This window comes from Anser cygnoides, chromosome 3, assembly GCF_040182565.1.
Source record: "Anser cygnoides isolate HZ-2024a breed goose chromosome 3, Taihu_goose_T2T_genome, whole genome shotgun sequence".
In the NCBI taxonomy this organism is placed as follows: Eukaryota; Metazoa; Chordata; class Aves; order Anseriformes; family Anatidae; genus Anser; species Anser cygnoides.
The window spans coordinates 85,104,499-85,128,779 of NC_089875.1; positions in this window are offsets into that span (position 1 = coordinate 85,104,499).

A 24,281-nucleotide genomic window follows, 5' to 3' on the forward strand; every position below is an offset into this window, starting at 1 on the left:
CTGCTGCTGCTGCTGCTGCTGCTACTGCCGGGGAGGCTCCGGCGGCGCGTGGGCGGCCGCGGGCAACGGCCTCGGCGGGCGCTGAGGGGGCGGCGGCCATTTGCCGTTAGCTCAAGGGGGGGAGCGTGGGGCTGGAGAGACCTCTGAGAAATCAGTGTGAAATCGATGCTGCGCTCAGCTGCTTGTAGTTATCGGAGCATGGGGAATGACAGAGTCGTAGGGCTCCTGGAGGCTGGCTAGTCCTCGGCTAGAGCACGTTGCTCAGGACATACGCTGTGGTTTCAGTACCTCCGTGGGTGAAGGATCCATAGGTTCTCTGTGGAAGCTGTTCTGGTCTTTGACCACCCTCACTGCAAGAATTTTTCTTCTGCTTAATGGAAGTCCTCCCTTTCAGTTTGTGCCCTTTCCCTCATGTCACAGAATCACAGAATCATCTATGTTGGAAGAGACCTCCAAGATCACCTAGTCCAACCTCTGACCTAACACTAACAAGTCCTCCACTAAACCGTATCAATAAGCTCTACATCTAGACATCTTTTGAAGACCTTGTCAGTAGATACCACTGAGGAGAATTAGCTCCTTAATTCCTCTACCAGGTGTTTATACACATGGGTGAGAAGCCTCTGAGTCTTCTCCAGGCTAAGCAGCCTCAGCCTCTCCTCATACAACAGGTGCTCCAGTTCCTTCTCCATCTTTGTGGCTTTTATTCATCGTCAGGGCAATTGGGCAGTGTCCTTGAGCTGCCTCACACACCGATCCAACAAAGCCATTGGCCTGCTGTGCTACCCGCCCTCAAGTGTTATGTTTACCCTTTAGCATCACCTTTGCCATATGGTTCACGTCCATTTGTCTTCTTCCACTTGAATACAGGTCATGTGCAAGTAAGGGCATCAGTGAAACCACTCTATTTCATCTGTCTCTCTTCAGCCCTTGGACAGGACTGTCTCTTTCTATAAACAGTCATAAAAGCTCTCAATGTTGTCATCTTCATCTCAAAAGTATTAAACTGATGCTTATGTATCATCATAATCAGAAAACTGAATAAACAAAATGGAAAGTCAGGAACCTGCCTTCTCCTACTAATTCCATTGATGTTGAAAAGGCAGCGTGACTCAGACTTTTTGTTTGTGTTTCTTAGGTTTAAATAAAATTTAGTGCTCAAATTCCCTCTTAAAGAAGGAAACCTCGTGTAGCTTCCACCTCATCTCCTGTGCTTTCGTCCTTTAAGGAAAGATTAGAGCTGTCTTTGATACCGTATGCAGCAGAGACCAAACAAAACCAAATCACAGCTAGACTAGTGAATCAGAATTGTATCTTCTCAAGACTCTTAATGTCAGTTTCTAACACTTATTGGTGAAAATGCAGAATTGGTGATTATGTAGTGCTCTTTCCAGATAAGCTGTGGATCTCTGCAGGTGCACAAACTCCCAGTGAAGATAAAGATATTTAATTATTATTTTTTTTTTTTTAAAGGATCTTTTCCCCATTGCTCCTGTCATTTCATTCTCTGTCTCTTCGTCCAAATCATTAGTGTGTCTTCCTGCTTACAGAGCCAGCGGTGGGAACTTGCAAAAGGCAAAGGAATTCAGCTGAGGGAAGTGGTGAGCAGCATGCATTCGCATTGCAGCTGACCAGAATGAGGATGGAGCTTCATCTGCAGCATCTGCTCTCTTCTGGCTCAGCAGCTGTGGTGTCAGCCCAGAATTTAGTGAAACACAGCTAGAGACTACATTTACAATTAAAGCACAAATTCTGCAGAGAGTCATTCTACCCATACTTCTTACTTGCCAGATCTTTAAATTCATGTAGGCAGTAGCTGCCTGGGTTTTAGCAGCCAAATCAAAGCAACTGCAAACAAAAAAACCTCTTCACTGTAGCCAAGTCATAATAGACCACACTCTCACACATCCCCAAAAAAATACAGTTTTGAAAAGGAATACTATTAGAGTTAAGAACCTTGCAGTTCTTACATATCTCATGTGGTTTAAATGGAAGGCAACAGAGGGACTTGCCTATACCACTTAAGACAAGTAGAACTATGTTGCAAGAATAAAGTTGTTGGGTTGCACTTGTACCTTAGTAAAAATGTTATAAAGACACAAACTTTGAACATATTTACCATTTTTCTGTACTACATTCTCACACTTCTCAAAGTTGCAGATCTGTAAAAAGGCTGCCCTAGTGAGCTTTCCAGTGCTGTTGATGGCTAAATGTACTAACAAATTCAGCATTCAATGTCACAAAAAAATAATTTTGATTTTTCTCTCAAACAATGCCGAGCTCCACAAACTGTCATGTTTTAAAAGAAATGGTATTATAGGGGAAAAAATATTTTATCCACCTTACAACATATAACTAAAGTAAAAGGTAAAACTTAAACATTCAGGAATAGATTGAAGTTTTAACATAAGCCACCCATGCATGTTTGATTTCATTCACATTAGTAGAAATTAGGTGTAAATCTACAGATAAATGTAACAATAGAAAAGCGGTTGAGTAACGAACTATATTTGTATCTTTTAAAAAAATATACCACTTTCTTAAGTGATTTTTTTAATGAAATTAGTATTAAGTTGAGGTTGCAGGAAACTATTGGGAAGCCTTGTACTACGCAAGTGGAATAGCTTTCTGAGATACACTTCATGTCCACAGTAGCATTAGGAGAATTCACTTCTTCCATTGTACCACGTCAGCACCCTTCTGCTCACCTGTTACTGAAAACGCTGTCTCCCTTCCAGTTTGAGTTTGAAGCTCTTAGTACCATTCCTCTGTTAGAATAAATAAATTAATAAATTTCATGGTATATTCTATTACAGTTGTGTATTTACAATTAACATTCTTTGGATAAGTTTCATTGTCTTGAACATTGCATCTGTTAGTGATGTTTTCTTTTGGTAAAGTAAATTTCCCTCCTATTATAGGTAGATCAGAATTTAAGCATTATTCTAGCATCAGCGACATAAAAGTTAAATGTCAAGTATCAGCTGATCCTGAGTATTTCCCATTTAAGGAAGGCATAGAGCTGATAAAGTTCTTTCATAACATCAGTTATGTCCTTTACTGATAGTTTTGCCCTATAAAATTTATTCAAAATGACAAATTTCTAGCATATAGTCCTTTTTTCTTTGTGTGACCTTCATTCTGTGTTCCTCTCTCAAAAGCCTGAATGTTCTGAATTACCATTTAATAATTAAAAAATAAATAAATCAAGAAAGATCATGCCTATGCCAGTTTACCACCCGTAGCTGTTTAAAATCTGAACCAGCTCAGACCCCATCTAAATGCTTATTGGCTTTTTAACGTGAGTAATTTTCTTACCTGAACACAGTGTAGATGCTACATGTAACTTGCAGTTATTTTTATTCACCAAACTTATAATCTAATTCTAAAAATTCTTTACAGTTGTTAGACATGCCCTAATTCCCTTAAAAATACATTGTGATATTTAAGTTTGGAATAAACTAATGCTTTTTTTTTTTTTTTTTTTACTGTCAGTGGTTAAAATGCACAACTCTCTTTGTCAGCCAGTAAATATCCGTAATCAAATTCTTGAACAGTTGTCCCGCCTCCAACACTTGCAGTTACCTCTCAGTCAATTTTAAATTCTGAAAAGAATAAATTGCCTCCAATACTTAGAGTCTGTCCTTTAATTTGGTACCAGATTAATCTTGTGACAGCCTTTATGGTCTTTTGCACAGCTGTGGCAAGCTACCTAGCCTAGATTTTCTCATCTTGTCCTCTTGCTAATGTGTTAGCACAGCATTGCTCTTCCTTGGTGTGTTGATCACAGAATAAAATCTTTACATCTGGCATGTTTCACCCTAATTTATGGAGCACCTTCCCTTGTTCCCAGCACAGTTCCTGTTTCCCAAAGGAACAGAGTTGCAGAGTTAAAAAAACAACAACAAAACAAAACAAAACACTCAAAAGATTTGCAGTTTGTTATTCTATGCAAAACAAGGAGGGGAGGGACAAGAAGACTTCGCTCTAAGAAATTCTGGGTACTGTATTCTAAGCATGTTAGTTATGAGGCATCTTTATTCCAGCAAAACTATTCGTAAATCACAGGCATTATATCCTAGTTTATTCTACAGATTACGATTCTATCATTTTTAGCAAAATACTCTGCAGCACTTGCATAGCACAGCATCTCTAAGTAACAACACAGAAATGTGCTCCATGTCACTGAAATTTGATAAGCTACAGCATGTAGTTCAAAGCTTATCAGAACGTCATGTTCATCCCCTATACTTGATATGCCACAGCAACTGCTAGAAATCACAAGTATGACTAACTGCCCTAAGCAATAGCTCTTCCAGGTTATGTATTGTTTATTTTACAGACTAAGAAACAGATAAACATAGATATAATTTACTCTGACTGCACTGAATCTGCTGTGCTGTGCAGAGGACCAGTGTAGTTGAATTTGAGGCAGTTGTATCTTTCTGGGAACTCCATACTGAAAAGGAAGCAGGGACCCTAACTTCAATTCTCCCTTTGGATATCTGCTCAGGCTCACAAGTGCTCACAGACCCTGCCACTGAAATTCAAGTGTCCCTGAAGTTGTCTGTAAGGAACTGACTGTGGTGAAGCTGGAGGAAAGGAAATCTTTCCACTGGAGGCATCACCACACATCCAAGTGCAGTTCTTTCTGCACCTCTCTGTTCTCCCTTCATATATATTCTTCACTTTGATGGGAAGAGCTGCCTAGCATATTAATATTCGAATGCCTTGCAGGTATTAACACAGATAGTCTTTACTTCACCCAATTCCCTGTTCAGTCCATGTTCTGCCTCTTTGAACTGAAGTCATAGTTCAAGCAGGCCTGAAAGTGGTGCATTCTCTTCTGAGAGGATAAATGGGAATGCGCTCAGACATGTGGATCACTGCAAAGACAGGAGATGAAAATAATTCTTCACTCTCAGACATTGCAGAGATGATGTTCAGTCATTCATTTGTTGGTCTTATTAAAAAGCTGTCATATTCTGATTGCTCCTTACTTACAGTAGGTTGTAAAGCTTCAGTCAAGCCCAGAATCTGTAGTATTACCTGTTGGCTATTCCTTTTGGCTTCTCCTTAGTAGTGGAAAATACATAACCTACAGCATATATCACTCTCTGCCAGAAACATGTTTGCTCATAGAAGATTCACAATAACATGATCACCGCTGTACAGAGGATCTTTACTAACCAGGGCTGTGCCTCCTGAGAAATAGCATCATTTAACTACTACACAGTTCACCATACAAAATTATTACAATACTTTCTGTGAGGCATCTTAAGCTGCGTGAGAATTTCTTTTGTTAGATAAGCAGATATAATCAGAACAGGCAACCTAACGTGCACAGAGCATTTCTTCTGGTCTGAAATAGATAGAAGCTACATCAAATCTAACTACAAGCTGAATGAGATTTTACCTTGATTGACGTTAATCAGTTAAATGGTTTGGAAGAAAAGGTGACTGATACCTGTGAAGTAGAGATGGATACTACAAAGAGATAAGGTTGCAAGGTTAGTAGTTCTAAAAAAAAAAAAATATATATATATATATAGTATTTACTCTCTGGTAGATCTATAAGGGATAAGACAGGGGTGGGAGGTAGGCAGAAACAGTATATACCACAAAACCAATGTTCTTTTGAGTCAGTGGTTTTCAGCGTTCAGTAGAGTTATGAACTACACTCGCCAGACTCATTTGGTTAAGGTAGATAACTTGAAGGTCATGAAAGAGGTGAAGGGAGCACTTCTTTGTGAAAATATTGACAAGATGAAAATATTGTTCTGTACTGATTGCACAGTAGCAATTTGGTCCCTTTAAATTTCATACACAAACACAACCACTTCTATAAAAACAGCAACTGGCCAACATAACCAGTACAAAACAGTCATTGTAAAGACAACATTAATGTAAGAAGGAAATGCATCACATTTTGGGGGAGTCCCTTAAATACAGCTTTATTTAAATACAGCTATACTGCAAAAACAGACCCTGTTTATAATACCTGTGCAATTGTCATCTAGAACTCCACTGGCAGGTGCATGGAAAATGATGCATTCAGAAGTGAATCACCATCTCTAGTGAAAGAAAAGATCCTTGAGGGGAAGAAATCGCCTCCCTACCTCCAGGTGATTCATAGGGACTCCTAAAATGTTAAGGGTTTCCATTTGTTTTAGACACTTACAGTACCAAACATAACTTTAGAACTCATATCTCATTTAACCTCCAATGAAAATGTTGCTTTTTAACAGGTTTGCTGTTTTTATTTTTTTTAATAAATAAATAAATAAATAAATAAATAAATCCCCAGTTGGTATAATACCACAGCACACTGAATTCTGAATATAACATTTTGGCTTTTAGCCACCTTCAGCTTTGAAGAAGTTTTCTTTGATAGAACTTCAAATATACTTCCACAACGATACTTTTTTTAGCCTTTAATCCTTGTGAGTCATGTCTCTTCAAAGAAATAATCTTTCAGTTTGGACTACGATGGTTCTCAGAAATAGCTTTTAATACTTAAGTAAGTGGTATTTGAATAGCCAAGTATCTTTCATTTGAAAACTCAAACTTTCGGCCAGCTTCAAATCTGACTCTTGATTTCAGCAAAGTGTTTTTAAGCTGCTTACCATGCCAGAGAGAAGACCACACTGTTTTATCTTCTGCATGATGAGAACCAGAGTACCCCAGAGGCCAAACAATTTCAGCAGATGGAGAGCGTGGAGAATAGGTATGATCAATGTAGGAAAACTGCTGGCCAGTAGAAGGGCAGAAAGTCAGAACATTTTACCAGTAACTAAGTGATAAGTATTCATTCTTGCTCCTTCAAAAAAGGCTGCTCCCATCATAGAGGGCTTGTTTCTAAATTGGAAATGCTGAATGTGCTAACCTGCAGGCCTTTCTCCACTGAGGATTTGGCACTGGGATCATCCAACCGTACAAATATGATGTATGGAAAAGTTCTGCCCTGCAGCATTGAAAACGTTGCTGTGCAACAGGTAGCATGAAGCCTTATTTCAGTTAAAGTATCTTTTTGGTCAGAGACTCTGCAAGTACAGAATTTAAAAGTCTGTATTCAATAAAAAGATTTTGTGTCCATCCGAGATCTTTCTTTGGTAGGGAAAGAAAGCTCATTTTGGTCAGTCCACTGACTTTGCCGGAGCTAATAAAAGCAACACCTTTGTGTTTCCAAGTCAGTAGTGTTTCTGCAGTGCTCACTGGCCACTTGTTCTAAACTGGAACTTAATGGAGCAGAAGAGAATGGACAGAGGGGGATGCCGCAAGGTTCAAGAACAATTCAGCCCTCTGTGTGTTCCAGACAAACACATCCATAACCCTTCCCAAGAAAGAGTAAAACAAAAACCACCACCACCACAGGAACATACTATGGTCAAATGTACGGTTTAGAAAACTAAGCTAAAATGTGAATACCAGGTATGTTTAAACTGTTAAATATTTAAAAGCCCTCCTGTGACAATAGGCATGATATGCTAATTCTCATGCTGGGTTGGTCTGCAAGAAGGGAGTGAAGTTCAAACTGCTCAAATAATATAAATAACAGGAAGCTTTATGGAATCATACCATACACCCTATTAATCAAAAGAAAATCAGGTTTTAGTACTTAAAAAGACATTATTGTCCTAAATTGGCATCAACTTGACAGGGATACAATTGTGAAACAATTCACAGTGCTGGTTTTATGATTAGTGTGGGTGGAAATGATACGCCTGAAGTCTCCTTGTGAGAGACACGATTAATGTTGAGGTGCTTCTCACCAGCAAGACCTTATTATTAGCTTCTTCTCCCTTTTGCTTATCTTCAGGAAGAATAGTTTTTGAATTACACGAGAGGAATTGAAAACAAAACTGTTAACAGCCCTAAGTCATTCTTACAACTCAAGTTCCTGGCATATGTAAAATGTAATAAGTAATTACCTTTTAGTAAGTCTGTAATGACGATAATCAAAAGTGGTGGATGTCCTCTGAGCTTGTAGAATACAACGTTTAGGAGAAAGCTTCACATCCAAGAAAAGAAAGCCAAGGAACTCCAAAAAAAAAGTTGAAGAACTTCTGTTCCTTTTTTTTGTTGTTGTTGTTTGGTTTTCTGTTTTTTTGTTTGTTTTGTTTTTAATATAAGCCTTGGCAGTAGTTGCAGATTTTGAAGTTTCATTGTGTGAACATACTACGAGTCCAAACAATGGGGCAGACCCTGTCCTGAAGTACACAGAGATTAAATGGGGCAGGGGAAAAGTTATAGCATGATGCCCAAATAGAGAATGAGAAGGCCAAAGTTGAAAAATATAGTCGCATTTTGTGTTCAGGGAAAGACAGACAGACACCCCAGCTATAAATCACAAAGGAGAAGTATGAAAATGTACTAGAAAGTCTCTACCTAAATCTTACCTTGTGAGTATGATTAAGCCTTCCATCATTAGCAGTGAGAAAACAAATTGATGATAGATGTATCCTGTCAAGGATTAGTTTAATTTGGTATCAAGTATTTTTCTGACTTTCCAGGAGGAAAAGCAAGTCCAATATAGAAATACAATATTTAAACTTAATTTTCTTACCATCTTTACAGAAGTAACACGGGCACAAAAGCATGATATGCTGGGAGAGCAGAAAACTGAAGATACCAGCACAATCCCATGGCTAAGAACACCTCCCAGATTTTTTAAGGGCAGATAGACTATCCTTTCTTTCTCTCTCATCTAAACTATGATATAGCTGCCTTTGCTGCAAGCCAAGCCTGATGTTGAGGAAGCCTAACTACCTCAAACCTGTGGTCACAGACATTTACACCCCAAGTCTGAAGCATCGCTTCAAGCTCACTTAAGAGTCTCTGCACTACGAAAACTTTGGCTAATCTGTAAAATGCTGACTTGAAATTTCACTGCCAACATTACTGGACTGAAATGGCAGCTTCCACTTCAAATCAAGCTGTGTGAGTTTCTGAAGCACTGGCTGTACATGCCAGGTAAGTGAAACAACTAGAAAGAAAACAGAAGCTAACAATGTTGATCCCAAGTTACAAGCTCTCCACCACTATGCTTACACTGTTCATAATAAGCATATTTCAGCTAGCAAAACCTGATCTGGTAAGTACACACAGCACTAGTTTCTATCCCCAAAGTTGTGTCTGTGTGGCATTGAAGCTGATTCATTAGCCTTGTCTCTTATGTGGCTCATAATTCCTAACACAGAGCCATACCAGCATGGCTGCAACATTTTACTGTCACAGAGGTAACTCATTCCACACATACCTGTCAATATTCTCTGCAACATCTGATGGTATACTAATCCCTAGCATGTATAAATAGTGTAGCAAATCATAAAACCTGCCAATAACTCATATAGGACTGGATCTTACCAGTACAAAGATGGTACAAAGCATCTGTCTTCAATAAAAATCATGGAGCTCATGAAAATAAACAGGCATGGCCACATATGCAGAAGTTTGGGTTCTAACCACAGCCGTGAACAGTGACTCTCAAAGCCCTGGTCTTCAAGTGCTAGCTGCTTTGGGATGACCAGTCTAGGGATGCCAACATGTAGGTCAGAGTCATGCAGGAAAGAACGTTTTCAAGTACTGTCTGTTTTCGGTTTCTGGCTTAGCCATGGACTACTTGGGCAAAGCACTTCAAATCTGCGCCTCAGTGGGAGAGCTCCACAGTGAGGCTTAATATCAGGCTCAAATAACTTTACAGACTGTAACTACAAATCATTTTCTTCTGTGCTTTGAAGATGACTTGCCCAAATTGCATGCTGAATGAGGGAGGAGAGTGAGATCTCTATCTTTTTTCCCAAGTCCAATGATAAATTTTCCCCCTATGGTTTCATTTTTAAATTAAGGCAATTTTAATCCATCAATTTTCCTCTTTCTATTTCATTTCCAGCCTCTTGGCATTTTCCTTTCATCCTTTTTCTATCTTCTTCCAAATTTGTTATGGTTTTTACTGTCTGATTAAATTTATTTAGGGCTCCACCTATCACTTGTTTATTGTCTGACTCACTTGCTCTCTTCACTCTCCTATTATTTGATGCTTAGTACACATTGTACTTCCCAGCTTCAACAATCTTTTCTCCATCTTTCCTGGCTATTGTCCAGTATTTTGCGTATGAATTGTTTTCATTCCATAAATTTTCCCAGTGTCATCCATTAGTGTTGGAAACCTTTCAGTATGCTAAACTGGATAGGAAAACTGAAGAGTCATCATAGGATGGCTGATAAGATTCTCAGCCAAGAAACAGGCTTTGTACAAACACTCCCCCAACTTTCAGTATGCCAGTTCAGCCACTACATTTGATTCTTTTCTGATACCAAACGCAAGATTTGAAAAGACTTATCCCAAATATATATATACGTATCTCAAAAGATGCAAGGAAAATGGGAATAAGTTCAAATCAGGTCTCAGTGCAAGAGAATTTTAGTGGATTATATAACTGGCTGTATCCTTGCGTGGTGGTTTTACCCAGCTGGGGAGCTGAGCTCCACCACAACCACTCTCTCACTCCCCCTCCTCAAAGGGAAAAGGGGACAAAATATCCCCTTGGACTGGGAGCTCAAGGGTTGAGATAAGGACAGCGAAATCACTCAGCAGTAATCATCACAGGCAAAACAGACTCAGCATAGGAAGATTAATATAATTTATTACCTACTACTAACAAGCTAGAGAAGTGAGAAACTAAAAACAAAAAACACTTTCCTCCCATCAAGCCTCTTCCACCTCCTCAACCCAAGCGGCGCAGGGCAATGGGGAATGGGGGCTGCGGTCAGTCCCTGGTGCTTTGTCCCCGCCGCTCCCTCACGGTCCCTCTCTGCCCCTGCTCCACGCGGGGTCCCTCCCACGGGATGCCGTCCTGCCCGAACTGAGCCTGCGGGGGCTGCCCACAGGCAGCAGCTCTTCAACAACTGCTCCCACACGGCTCCGTACCACGGGGTCCATCCCCCAGGAGCAAACTGCTCCAGCACGGGTCCCCCACGGGCGGCAGCTCCCCCCAGACCCCCTGCTCCTGCGTGGGCTCCTCTCCACGGGCTGCAGCTCCGGCCCGGGGCCTGCTCCTGCGGGGGCTCTCCATGGGCCGCAGCCTCCTCCAGGCCACATCCACCTGCTCCACCGGGGGCTCCTCCACGGGCTGCAGCGTGGAGATCTGCTCCGTGTGGGACCCCTGGGCTGCAGGGGGACAGCCTGCTCCACCAGGGGCCTCTCCACAGGCCGCAGGGGAACTGCTGCTGCCTGCCTGGAGCACCTCCTGCCCTCCTGCTGCACTGACCTGGGGGGCTGCAGGGCTGCTTCTCTCCCATTTTCTCACTTCTTTTTCCCAGCTGCTGTCACACATCAGTGTTTTACCTTCTGCTCTCCCAGAGGCCCATCCAGTGTCACTCCCTGGCTCAGCTCTGGCCAGCGGTGGGTCCCATTTGGAGCCAGCTGGAGCTGGCTCTGCTCTGACATGGGGCAGTTGCTGGGTGCTTCTCACGCAGGCCACCTCTGCAGCCCCCCTGCTACCAAAACCCTGCCATGCAAACCCAATAAACCTTACTGAATACAGGTGTCTTGAGAACTATGAGAAGTGGTTTCCTCTGCAGGGAAAGGGGAGGGAATCGTGGCATTTAGTGCCTAGTGGAGATGTGTCTGTCTGCAATTGGGTGAAACATGATCCGCAGGCACCATTTCCCATCCGTTGTCCTTTGACTCTAAGCCATGATTACCTGAACACCCTGGAATTGGTTTCTGAATAGTTGAGGAAGATGAATCATGCCTCTCACCTTTCTGTCACCCCAGCTACCTCTGAAGATGGAATACCTTTCCATTCCTTGGTGATTTACTTTGAAGGCAGAGCAACAATGGCAATCTACTGAAAAAAAAAAAAACAGATGCATGGGTGTGGGGAAATTCCCTTTCCTACATTGCTTAACTATGGGCATAGTCCCAGTTTTGGGGCACTCTTAATTAGAATCTGAGTAAAAAATTCAGGCTTACAAACCATGTGATAGCAAGCAGACTACATTGCTATGCAACAGATGAAGTGTTTCAGTTCAAACTTTCCTTATAATTTTTCTTACCCAGAAGGGAAGAGTAGTATTAAATTTACTTCTGGATGAGGTGGGATTTTTTGGTTTGGTTGGTTGGCTTTTCCCCTTGCTGTTAGGGATATTATAACACTCATAAAGGAACAGGGAATGTTGTACAGCTTACAGTTTTCCCCTCCCAGTGTGAGGGAAAAAAAAAATCTTAAGTTGAGATGTAAGCAAAAAGAAGCTGCAGTTCTGTTAAATTATTGCTTTGTTAACAGCAAGAGCATCCTTTTTGCCTACCTACTGATGCCAAGTTTAACTCACAGATACTTAAAGTTTACACTCTGGGCTTTTCAGCTACTAGACTCATACACAAAGATATTCTGTCTAATTTAACAACAAATAGCTGTCTTCCACTCATCTGCTTGGTGAATATGGTTATTTATCAGCCAGGTTAATGGATACTGGTGTAACCCAAGCGTCTGAGTACTGACTAACATATAGCAATGGCAGATTTGTGTTAGTTTTTAGAAATAACTACAGCATACAATTTATAATAGATCAGAAAAGTCTTAAAGTCAAAATCACCTGATGAAAAGGTTGTGTGTGTGTCCTGGTGCTCAGCACATTTTTCACTATTTCAGCCTTTCCTTGCCATCACCCCATCTCTTTGTCCAGACTCCTTTGCTGTGTCTGCTTTGTCCAGACTCCTTTCTCCTTTGCTGTGACCCTTTTCAGTCTGGAGAAGGTTGTTTCAATTACAAATGGGAAGGGAACATAGAAATCAAAATTGATAGCAGTAAGTCCCAGGAAAACGCTGACAGCTGCATATCTACCCCAAACTAAGGGTCACCTCATCACTGAAGGCTCTTTGGGGAACAGTATTCAAGAACATTTGGCTCCAGTTTGGCAAGACTTTATAAACACAATTTCAATAGTCTGCACTACAGGAAATGATCACTTTGGAAAAAATATCTCATCTTGAAAGAGGACAGCTAAAAGGAAAACTTCCTGCAGATCTCTTCAGTGGCAACCTACCACAGTTTGATTTACCAGGAGTATCACACACTGCACAGCAGATGATAGCGATTTAAATATAAATATCAAGCTGGTGTTTCCTGAACAGCAATAATAGCAATTCCAGCCAAGTAGTTTTATTTACCAGATGTTTCAGAAAGTGTCTTGCACACCTAAGGAATAAAACCTACTATCAGACAGTGAGAAGAGGTGCATAGTATCAGTGATAAAGCTGTGACAGTAGGTTATGGAAGCAAAGAGCAACAATAAGCAGAGTCTTGACACATTTGATCTGTTAAGTACCTTACTGAGAGAGAGTAACAAAACAGAGTCATGTAGAGCAGTGGGAATAAATATAATACAGCTTTCTGGGAGGTATGACTGTACCTCAGAAGGAAGACATTTGGAATCTAGCCTCTTGCAGAGGCATGGAGGCTATTAAATGAGAAAAGGAACAATTGTAGGTGGACACGTTGTACAAGATACACACCTTAAACTTCCGGGCCATTTAATAGATCAGAGCTTCTTGACAGCCAGTATAAAACAGAATGTTGAAGAATAGATGTAAAGGTAAAGTAGAACCATACTACAGGAAGAAATCTTTCACCTCTCAGCCCAAGCATGCCTTACCACTGGCTGTGGCTCTAGGTTGCTTACTGTCTCTTCTCCAGCTGAACATAGTTTAATATGATCTCAGTGCAATAGCAGAGACTTCGTTTTAGAAGACGATATACATAGAAACTGCTTTCTGCAGGTACTGTATATACAGCTCAGATTCTTGCACCTACCTGCACCAAAGCTGAAACAAAGGTCCCACACCCACTGCTCCCTGGGGTTCGTGCAGATGGTTGTGTGTATGCTTGGAAATGCTCCTTGGGGTGAGAGAATTCACTTGCCACCAAAGAGCTGAATTCATTTTAAGAAGTCTGTGCTTCCTAGGTAATGGGAATGCTTTTAATCATTTCTTCCTTTTCTTCCATGAGAAAAAGGACTTAAATTATACCTTTCAAAGAGCATCTGTGGTAATTATACTTCTGCAATACAGAACAGATTATTTTTAATAAAAACTACCTTGTCTGTGAAAACAGTTCTAATGTTTGTCTTCAAGAACAACCTAGACTTGAAAAAAATGCCACTCTTAAAGAAGAAACAAGGAAGATTTCAAACAAATTAGTAATTTGATTAAATTCTTTCATGCCAAAAATCTTTTTCCCCAATGGCAAAAGGGGAGGAAGAAGACATGCATTTATTGCTTAGGTTCATCAAAACAGTCCTTTGCAGGCCCAGATGACAGCAAGAGAATGTGCATTCAGGGCCTGACCTCAGGATTATAGAAGCTGAAGGAGAAAAGAAAAAGCTAACATTTATCACCTTGGCATCACCCCTGGATCTGTGCAGGCACATTACAGGATTACATGCCAATTTATTAATCATTTATTAATCATTTTATTTTAAAAGCACTTCTTAGGGCATCACATTCATATCTTTAAACATCCTTGTGAACATGTCAGCGAAATAACACCCACTGGTCAAAACATTTGCATTCATTTCAGCTCTTTTCTCTGGTTATCAAGCTTGGCATTTTTTCCAAGAAATGCTCCGAGGTTCTGATTTCTGTTTTCAGACAGATACTGAAGAGCCTTAGTCAACTTCAGGTAAGTGCACTGCAGCTCTCTTTGTTGTATCGGGCTAGTTTTAGCTACCAGCCAGCCTGCTAAGTACATTCAGTGCCAGCACAGACATACAGTCGATAGTGTTTCTTCAAAAAGGATTCACCAAGATCAGTGTGCTCAGCAGGAAACGAGCTAGCTGATAATGCTATAGATGCACACGAAACTGAGCCCTCTCAAAAGGCACTACATGAGGGAACACCATGTACCCTGAGAGTCACAGCCATGATACTTCACCTGAATTTAGTTCTCCGTGTCTATGCCAGCACAGTCCCAGGACAGAAGCCCTACTTGCACTGCCTTAAGCTCATGGGCTAGTCACTGCTGCTCTACAGCTCTGTGGACACAAATGCTTTGAGAAACAGGATATTCCAACCCTGCTGCTACACAAGCAGAAGAGACTGAAGGATGAAGCATTTAAGAATGATGCCCTACTCACTAGTGGCTAATAGGTTTCTTACCCCACAGGAGTAGCATTTTCAGACTGAGCAGTGTCACAAGTACTAGGACAGACACTAGCACAGGGCCAGCCAGAAGTAGTTTTCACCAGTGCCTAGGAGTTGACACTCTAGTTGCCTGTGTTGCTACAACCATTTTCACTGTCTTGCCTCACACAAACCTGGGTTAGAAAGAAGAGTTCTCTCACTGAACCTTACAGTCAGGAGCATCCTTTTCAGTTTTGAAGGGATGGATGACTAGTGGACATAGAACTAGGCTAAGGCAGTTATCACTCAATTTGTTCTTCCAAAAGTCTGAAACCAAAGCATCTGCTGAGGCACAAGAAACATAGGTTGCATTCTTATTTGGTCAGGATAAACCCTTTCTGAAAACACTTCCAAACCTCAAGCACACAATTGTAAAGGAGAAACCCCTGTGCCTGAGTGATGGGTTTATTCTTCATGAGCCATGCTCACCTATCAAGCAGCACATGTTAAGAGATACTCCCAGATAGCCCTTCTTTTCTGGGTCTAGTTCTGTCAGCCCTTTCTTGTAGTGTTCAGGTTGTGCTCATGTCCCTGTGCACAATTCACAAGTATTGCTGCCGTGCTTAGAATTAGATTAGCTCTTAATGGCTTTTCCAAGAGGAGATTGCACTACACTCAAATACGTATACAATCATTAGTTATTGATTAAAGTTTCACTCTTTGGCTTTCACTGTACACAGCTTAGAAGAATAAAACTTCTGAATTTACCTTTCATGCATACTCCCTTGAGTAAATAAAATTTATTTGCACACACCACCACAATACCAGCCTACGTGGAAGAGAAAACAAAAGCAAACATGCTTTTACTTAGGAAGCTGCTTGGACTGCCAAGAACACTGCATGTCATTAGCAATACAACTATGCCCAGAATACAGACAAAAATTGCACTATGTGCCTCTTTCTGTAGGAGTCTGCCCACCTGAGACATACTCTGGTCTTGGCAGTGTCCTGTTCAACTGAGCACAACACGCTTCTTTTGACTTTATTCCCAGCAAGAAGTATCTAAAATACGCGTTGTTCTGGGTGGCAAACAAACCATTCCTGGCACGTTCCAGCTATGTTCTCTCTTAAGGTGCCTTAAGACACCTTAAAACCAAAAAACTCTGGTTTGTACAGTCTGTCAGATCAGGACACCTCACTGCCATGCCCTGACACGCTGTTTGGCTTTCTAATAGATCAACCTGTTTTAGTATGATCAAACCTGCCCCGCTGCCTCAGATTATGGCTTCCAGCATAAAAACTGCAGCTCAGTGACACCAGGAAGCCAACCACTGTGACGCAGCACAGACAAAACCAGGAGCATTAAATCTGCTGCCCAGTTTTGCTGGAGGACATGTTGGACTGTCAAAGCAGAGTTCATCTTAAGTTCTCTCAATGCGAGCTGATGGGCTGATGGATCTCAACAGGGCTTTGTAGTAGTCAGTATTCATCAAAAGCTTAATAACTGATGGAAATTTGAGTATTTCAAGCAGTTCAGTTATTTTTAGTGGTCCTTAGCTAGCAGTATAAAAAAATCACTTTTTTTCATCTGACTTGAAGAATGAACAAAATTAGATTTTCTAATTGAAAAACAAGCAGTTATGCACAGGATTCATGGGCTTTATTCACTTCCAACAAAGAATGAAAAGGGAAAGGGGACACACTCAATTCCTTGCAGTTAATCTGAACTACTCATAATAACAATAAGAAAGAGACTACATAAAAATTTGGTCTCTTGCAAGTTTTGCTATCAAATCTTCATTAGTTATGAAAGCCTAAGTCATTTTTGAAAGAAACAACATAGTACTGAGAAAACTCCTCTGTAGCCATAGATACACACTGACATTTTATTACAATATTTTTCTTATTTAACTGAGAGAATGCTACATGGATTTAAGTGCTTACCAAGATGTTTTATCTTCATTACAAGGTGTTATCAAGATAGAGATTGCCAAATGTCTTCCTTATACAGACAAGACACCCCATTCTTATGTTCTCAACATGCAACAAAGGGTTGTTGTTTTTTGTTGCTGTTTTGTTTGCCTCTTTTTTTTTTTTAAATCTTAACAAGACATGGTTTGCTGGAAGAGTGCAGATGTTTGACGTTTTCTTCCACTACTGACCACCTTTCAGTAAACACGAGAGGAGGTGCAAACATTTGGCAGGGTCCATCTTTATTGTATTCACCAAGACCAAAGGTGGGTAGGTACCACTGCCATAGCACCAGCATCCCTCACACTGAGAGCTTGAACAGAGCCAAAGCAACCCCCACAAAGCTGCATGGTTTCCAGAATGCAAGACTGGGATGGCTGACAAAATCCCTGGCTGTTACTGAAGAAGAGGACACAGCACTAGTTTGCCAAATACTGTTTTTAACATGTAGACTCTGAAGCACTGATGGCAAGGTTTCTACAGCTTGTGAAAAGAACAACAGGGAAGATACTAAATTATTAAGCTTGTTTCACTGGTTTCAAAATATGTAGAGGAATTTCTGCATATAAGTCCTACTACCCAGGTAATCTATTATTCAAGACTTCAGTATTCAATATTCTCTACAGGAAAATAATTTCCTAGGACTGTCTGCACAGAAAAAGAACACTGTTCATTTAGCAAGTGTACTGGAGACATCCTATTAATAGACATATTTGTCGTAAGAGAAATGGCATGGAATCGATAGGACTGTAGATGGATTTAAAATGTTATTTAAAAACTTTTTTTTTTTTTAATTTTTCTACTTTAACGTGCTACCTTATAGGATCTATTCTGCTTTTACTCATTCATCTTGCTGAAGAGCCAAAGGTGGTGGGTAGGGAAAGACCACCTTACATAAAACTGCTGGAGGTTGTGGCATTTAGGAGCAAACCCCTCTCCTCCAAACAGTCTGAGATACCACAGGCATTAGCTGCACTTCTGTCAAGTAGTTCAGCCTGCTATGGATGTAGGACATAGCTGTTCCTTTAGGCACAAATGGCAATTATTCAAGCTGGTGGGCACTGAGATGGGCACAGATGCTCCTTTTGTGCCTCATAGAGTTAGCTTTTATGCCCTCCATACTCAGGCACCTACCTTCAGGTTCCTAATTTTTAGAAATCTTGACCCAAAAACGTAAAACACAGTTACATTTTAAGTATCATTCTGTCCTACCAGTGATCTAAGGGCATCTGTGGAGTCCTTTAATTATTTACATCATTAAAAAATTGCATGAAGCGTTCAATATAAAGGCTTTTTTTCCTTTTCATCTCCCCAACTTTTTACATTTAGAGCAGTTACTCTTATATCCCTCGTTGCCAACTTGGAGTATGCATCTGAGCAGCCCTGTCTTGGCTTTTCCTCGCAGCGGTCACCATGCGGGGTGTAATTATCACAACTTGAACTGAGGCAGATGACTCCTTTCTAAAGCGTTCCGTCTCCGGTTCATCTTTCTTGGAGCTGATGCTTGAAGTTGCACTCTGTGTTCTCGCGTACTGCCCTGCAAGTCACGATGAACAGAGTTAAAAGCAGGGGAAGCAGGACTGCTCCCTTCCTTCTGCCAGCCGTGAGCCGTGCAGTCAGCTTAGCAACTTTCTTGCCTCTTTAGAGGGAACGAGGCAGGCATTTCTTCTGACTCTATGAGGAAAATGCTTTCATCATGCTGTGCTCACAAAAATGTACCTGGTTTTAAATATACATTACCAAAAGCTTCTCTTGCATGACTAAGACTCCAGTCACTTTGCACAGCATGCAGTTATTCCTCTGCTACAATCTAGACTGTCATTCCCCTCTCTCCTCCTTCCCTTTTCTCCCAGGTGTATATATACATATACATCTCTCTGTATTTTCCCACAACCGAGTCAATCTTCTAATTTTACTTGCTTTTAAATTCACTATGACTCTCAGCGCATTTTATATGGGTTCTTTACTTCAGGGAGGAGAAAGCACCTCCAAAAGGACCTGGTTTTCTCCCTGCAGATACGGATAGGATTGCCAGCACATATTTCAGTTAGAAACATTTGCAAGTTGACTTCAAAAAAATGAAATAAAAATAAATCAAAATAAAATTTCCTCTTTAACTTCTACAAGCCCAATCATCAATAACAGAATCAAGAGATCTACTGAGAAGTTACAAAAGAGGACAGACATGTGCTCTTCATGGTTAAAAGCATAAGGATATGAAGCTGGGGCTTGGAGGAATATTTGTCCATTTTAAGGGTGAATACCCTTAAAATCTGTGTCCCAGGGAACTCTTCACTCCCTTCTGGGGCATCTGGCACTGGCTCCCATCAGATGCAAGGTGTCAACTTCCCAGCCGCGCCAGCTCGGCACTTTTCTGCACCTAACAGAAATTCTTACCCGTGTTTCCACAGCAACCCAGCATGCCCGATTTGTTTGGAGACAGTAATCTGTTTCCATAGGAACAAAGCATCCAGGCCTGCCTTGAAACTTCAGCTTAAAACATGAAATTCTGCTAATAAAAGGAAAACCAGAGAAAAAACTCCAAGGAGATGCATCCAGACTACAACTGCACTAGCAAACATCTCTGCTTCAGTTCACACACTTCTAATCAGATATTTTTATTTTACGTTACTAGTGATCAAAGACCTAAATAATGAGACAGGAGTTTTAATGATGTTGGAAATTTCATTTCCACACAAGGAGGATGGCCGTACATCCAATTGTTTGCAGGTTCGGCAACAGCTTATGGATATTTTTGAAAAATTTTTCTGTCAATGATAACAAAATACGGTGGGGAAGCTGGTAGTTCATCTCGTCTCAAACAGAACGGGGCTGCCACATCCCTCCCTCACTAATGCTTAATCCTATTCAAACTAAGAGCAAAACCAAACCAAACCAAACCCCCAAAAGCCAACCCACAACGCAGGACCCACAACCCAGGACTGCTCATGTTAGCCTAAAAACTATGGAATTAAGGGTTGGTTATCTCAGAAACATGAGTAGCTCAGATTAGCAATCCAGTTATTCACAAATGCTGCATCACTGCATTACTATACCGATCAATCTCTGGTAACTGCATTCCCATACAGAAGGGCTTTTATACACATGTAGAGGAAAATAAAAGAGTTCTGAGGCAGCCAACTGTGCTTCAGATGTGTAGAAAACATTGTCTGACAAGCATGACCTGAAGAAAAAAGAAAAAAAAAGATCACAAAGCTTCCACTCCTCCAGCAAAAGCATCATGTATTAGATTAACGCTTAGGCTGGCAGCGCAACTGTTTGACACTGAGGCAGCTCCAGAATAAGCCACCAACATTTGGGTGTCTACAATCCCACCAGCATCCACGGAGCAACCCAGCTGATTCTGAAGACGACCCCTGCACAGCACAGATGATGCTCAGTACCTTTGCAGGCACCTGAAATACACTCTGGCCTCCAGCAACCACCCCGGCAGGGTGGAGGCCTTCCAGCTGCCCTGCGAGGTATTTGTCAGTCCTGTATGCAGACCTGGGGCACCACACAGCATCCCAAGTGGCACCGGGGCCTCCGATCTCAAACTCAACAGCTACTGCTCTGAAACGCACAGACTGTATTGATTTAAGCTCCACTTGCTTCAGAGGCAGTTCAGAAACTTCTCTCAACTGCAGACGCCTCCGTTTAGGCATCTCAGTTTCATGCTAAATCTTGCCCTGTGGTAATTCTTAAAATACACAGCCAAAACCTCTGAACCATACGGGATGTAATTTTTTAATGATTTTTTTTTTCTGCCACCCCCAATTTTCCATGTAAATATTTAACATATTGTAATGTGTAGGAATAAAAGAATGGGAAAATACCTAACCTGGACAAAAACCAGCTATGGTACTTTCAATAACAACCTAAAAAAAAAAAAAAAAAAAGAATTGTTCCAACTTAATGCTTATATGAGCCAAGGTAATTGCTTTGTGTGTAAAACATGGATATTCATCTAACTGCAGAACACGTCACACACAACTTTCATCAACTGGAGCACAAATAAGAGGCAGAACATGTGTTGCTTTTGTCTTCCTGCTGCTACTTTTCTTGCTGCCTATTAAACTGCCTGGGCTCATGCTGGATCAGCCAGAATTTGACTGCAGAACCTGCGGCTGGAAAGGCCTCAGAGAAGCTGGGCATCTTGCCTAAAAATCAGCTTGCAAGATAAAAGGTTCAATGTGAGCATAGGGTGGCAAGAGCTACAGAGCTTCAGTTCTGAGTTGTAAGCATGAAAATCAAGTTCACTTTTAGTTAAGAGTTGTGGCACAGCAGGGCCGTACCTAGGTGCACGCCCAGCATGCTAGGACTCTGTAATTGAACCTTCACAATTAACTAATTGCCATAGCAGCTCAGCAGCTGGGAATTTGGGACAGGTTTTGAAATTCTCCCAAGCGGCTCCCACTGTATTTCATCCAATTTGTGCTCTTAAAGGTGTTAACATCCAGGGTGGACCCTGCTACAGAACTGATCGAATTGTACATAGGTAAGATTTTGTCAATGGCTAATAGAAATTCTTCCTGCAGGAACAGTTACATAAGACCAAGGAATAGTATTTTCTGCATAGGTAGAATATATAGGAGATGTTTTGTATGTATGGAAAATATTCGGTAGCAATGCACCGTGCATGTTGTAGTGCGTTCTCACAGCACCGGGGGCCAGCTGGACTACCAGAACGGAGCAGAGCCACTTTCCAGGGTCTCACCTGGTCCAGCAGACACCAGGACTGCAAAGCTCACTGCAATGCAGGCTCCTGTCACCACCCAGTCGGCGACTGACTGTCCCGGTCAGGAGATCTGATGCCACATGCAAGCATTACTGTGGGCCGAGATGCCACTGTCCAGGAGCATCTGAGCAATCCCAGCTTTTCCTTTGCATCAGCCCTAGTATTCAGCTCACTCCTCCTGGCAAGTTGCATCAACTCAAACTGACGGAGGACTTATCTAGCTCGAGAAACAGATGAAAAAGCATGTATTTGAGGAGACAAATGACCTCCTGAAGGTGCAGAGCAGCATACCACATTTTCCAGGAGAAGGCACAGGGGACAGCACCACCTGTTTCCACAGCACCCAGCTCAGCCTCTTGACTAAACAGGGGCAGTTCAGCTGTTGTAGCTAATTGCCATGGGTTCCTGCTAATGATCATCTTTGGTTTGACCTACTCATTATATGTGCAGACAATTTACCCTTCACTGCTTTATCAGAGGAAAACTGTTGATTCCTGTGCCTTCACTAACATGACTTTTCCCCCCTTATTTGGAATACATGCATACAGTTTCATGCAAAGTAAGACATTTCTTTCCAGCTATATTATGTTTACTATTGGCTCTGTAGCTTTCCTCTGTAATCTCTAATCACACAGTTCTAGTCTACTTGGATTTCCTTTTATAAACCCTTTCAGCAGTGTTTTGCCATTTTCATGTATTCATAGCCAGGACCTACACTCTATGACTTTCAACATAGAGAAAAATGCATACATGGTGAATTAAAAAAAAAAAAAAAAAAAGGCATCACTGAAGAATACTTCACTTTCTATTAGCTTTTTATTCAAAACATGATGGGCAGGTTACTATAATCTTTAACAACAGAATCCGCATGAAAGTGAAATACAGATTAACGGGAATTGTTATCAAGGAAAAAGTAAGGTTTTGGAAACATTCACAGAATTAAAGATTGGTTTAGGTGTGAAGCAACCTGAGGCAGTCTCTGTCCAACCTGCTGCTAATAGCAGCATCAACTGAGATCAGCCCAGGCTGCTCAGAGCTGTATGCAGCCAGGTCTTGAAAGCCTCCAGGAGTATAGACTGCATGACGGGCTCTCCCATCCAAGGTATTGGCAAAATCCTAGTCAAGAGCAGTGCTTGAAACATTCACCTGAAGACAAGTGCTTTAGTTCTCCAGCATCTTTTCTAAAAGTCACAGAAGCCACTTGGCAATATGCTTAATAAACATGAGCTCGCACAGTAAAGGGGGACAGTTGCAGGAACGTGCCTGTTGGATCATATAACCAGCAATAAAGAAGTTTGATTACAGCAGCAAACCAGACTTAGGCAGCTCCATTTTAACAGCCACGTAAGGCTGTGATGCTACCTAGATACGAACAGGCAGACCATGAGCATCTCTACCTCAAAAAAAGAAAAAGAAAAAAACATTTTCATTTGTTAAGACAAATTAATCTTGATTTTAGACATTCAGACCAATGTTCATCACTTCAGAAAGTTATAAAATTTATAATCTGCAACAACCTCTTCAGGTATTTGAACGACAAAAGTAAAACTTCGGCCACTTTCAGCACTATATCATGCCTAGATTAGAAAGCTGAGATAATGTCAAATTGCCAAGTGTTGCTAAGCTACTCTGTGCAAAACACGTTGTGAGTAATGTGAGCTCTATTCAGAACTACAAAGGAAATCAGAAGATTTTAGAAGTATGACGATTCTTCCTAAATTACATCTTAAAAATCCTTACAGTGCCTGAAGTCTTGAGTGCCCACCTTGGGTGAAACAAGCAACTCTGCTTATCTGACCGGGAAGTCCACTTGCAAATGAATGTCCTTCCACTTAACTCCAGTAAAGATAATAGATTATGACTGCTCTCAACTGTATGCTAGGTTGTAATCTGGATTTCAATTGTTGCAAAAAGATGTTTAAATAGGTATTTTCCTAATTGGAAATTCAGATTGCCATGCTTAAAGACGCCCTCTTGATGAGGCCCTCCTAGAAGGGCTACCATCACAGTAGGGATATTATCCTTGACAAGATCAGAGCAATGAAGACTGTAGGTGAAACTGAAACATTTGCAGATTGCTCTCCTTTTTGCAAACCACCCAGCTCAAAGGACCACACATTACAGACCCACCTACAAGAAAAGCATGAGAGTAGAAAATTGCATTCTTCTACAGCACTATTTTATGAAGTAGTGGGTTCGTAAAGAAAAGTTTCTGAAAATTCCCATTCAAATTCTGATTTAGTGTGCAGCCTTTATGCCTGTACCTTCCACAAATTATTATTTTGTTGTTGTTTTTTAAAAACTACAAAACCAGAATATAGTATTCTGATGTAAAGGGCAGATATATTTCCAGGATACTGGTAACATGCCTTCTAGTGCAGGACAAACTGTTCAATTTAGAACAAACTGTTTATTTTAACATCTTGTAACGTGAGCCACTGATGTTAA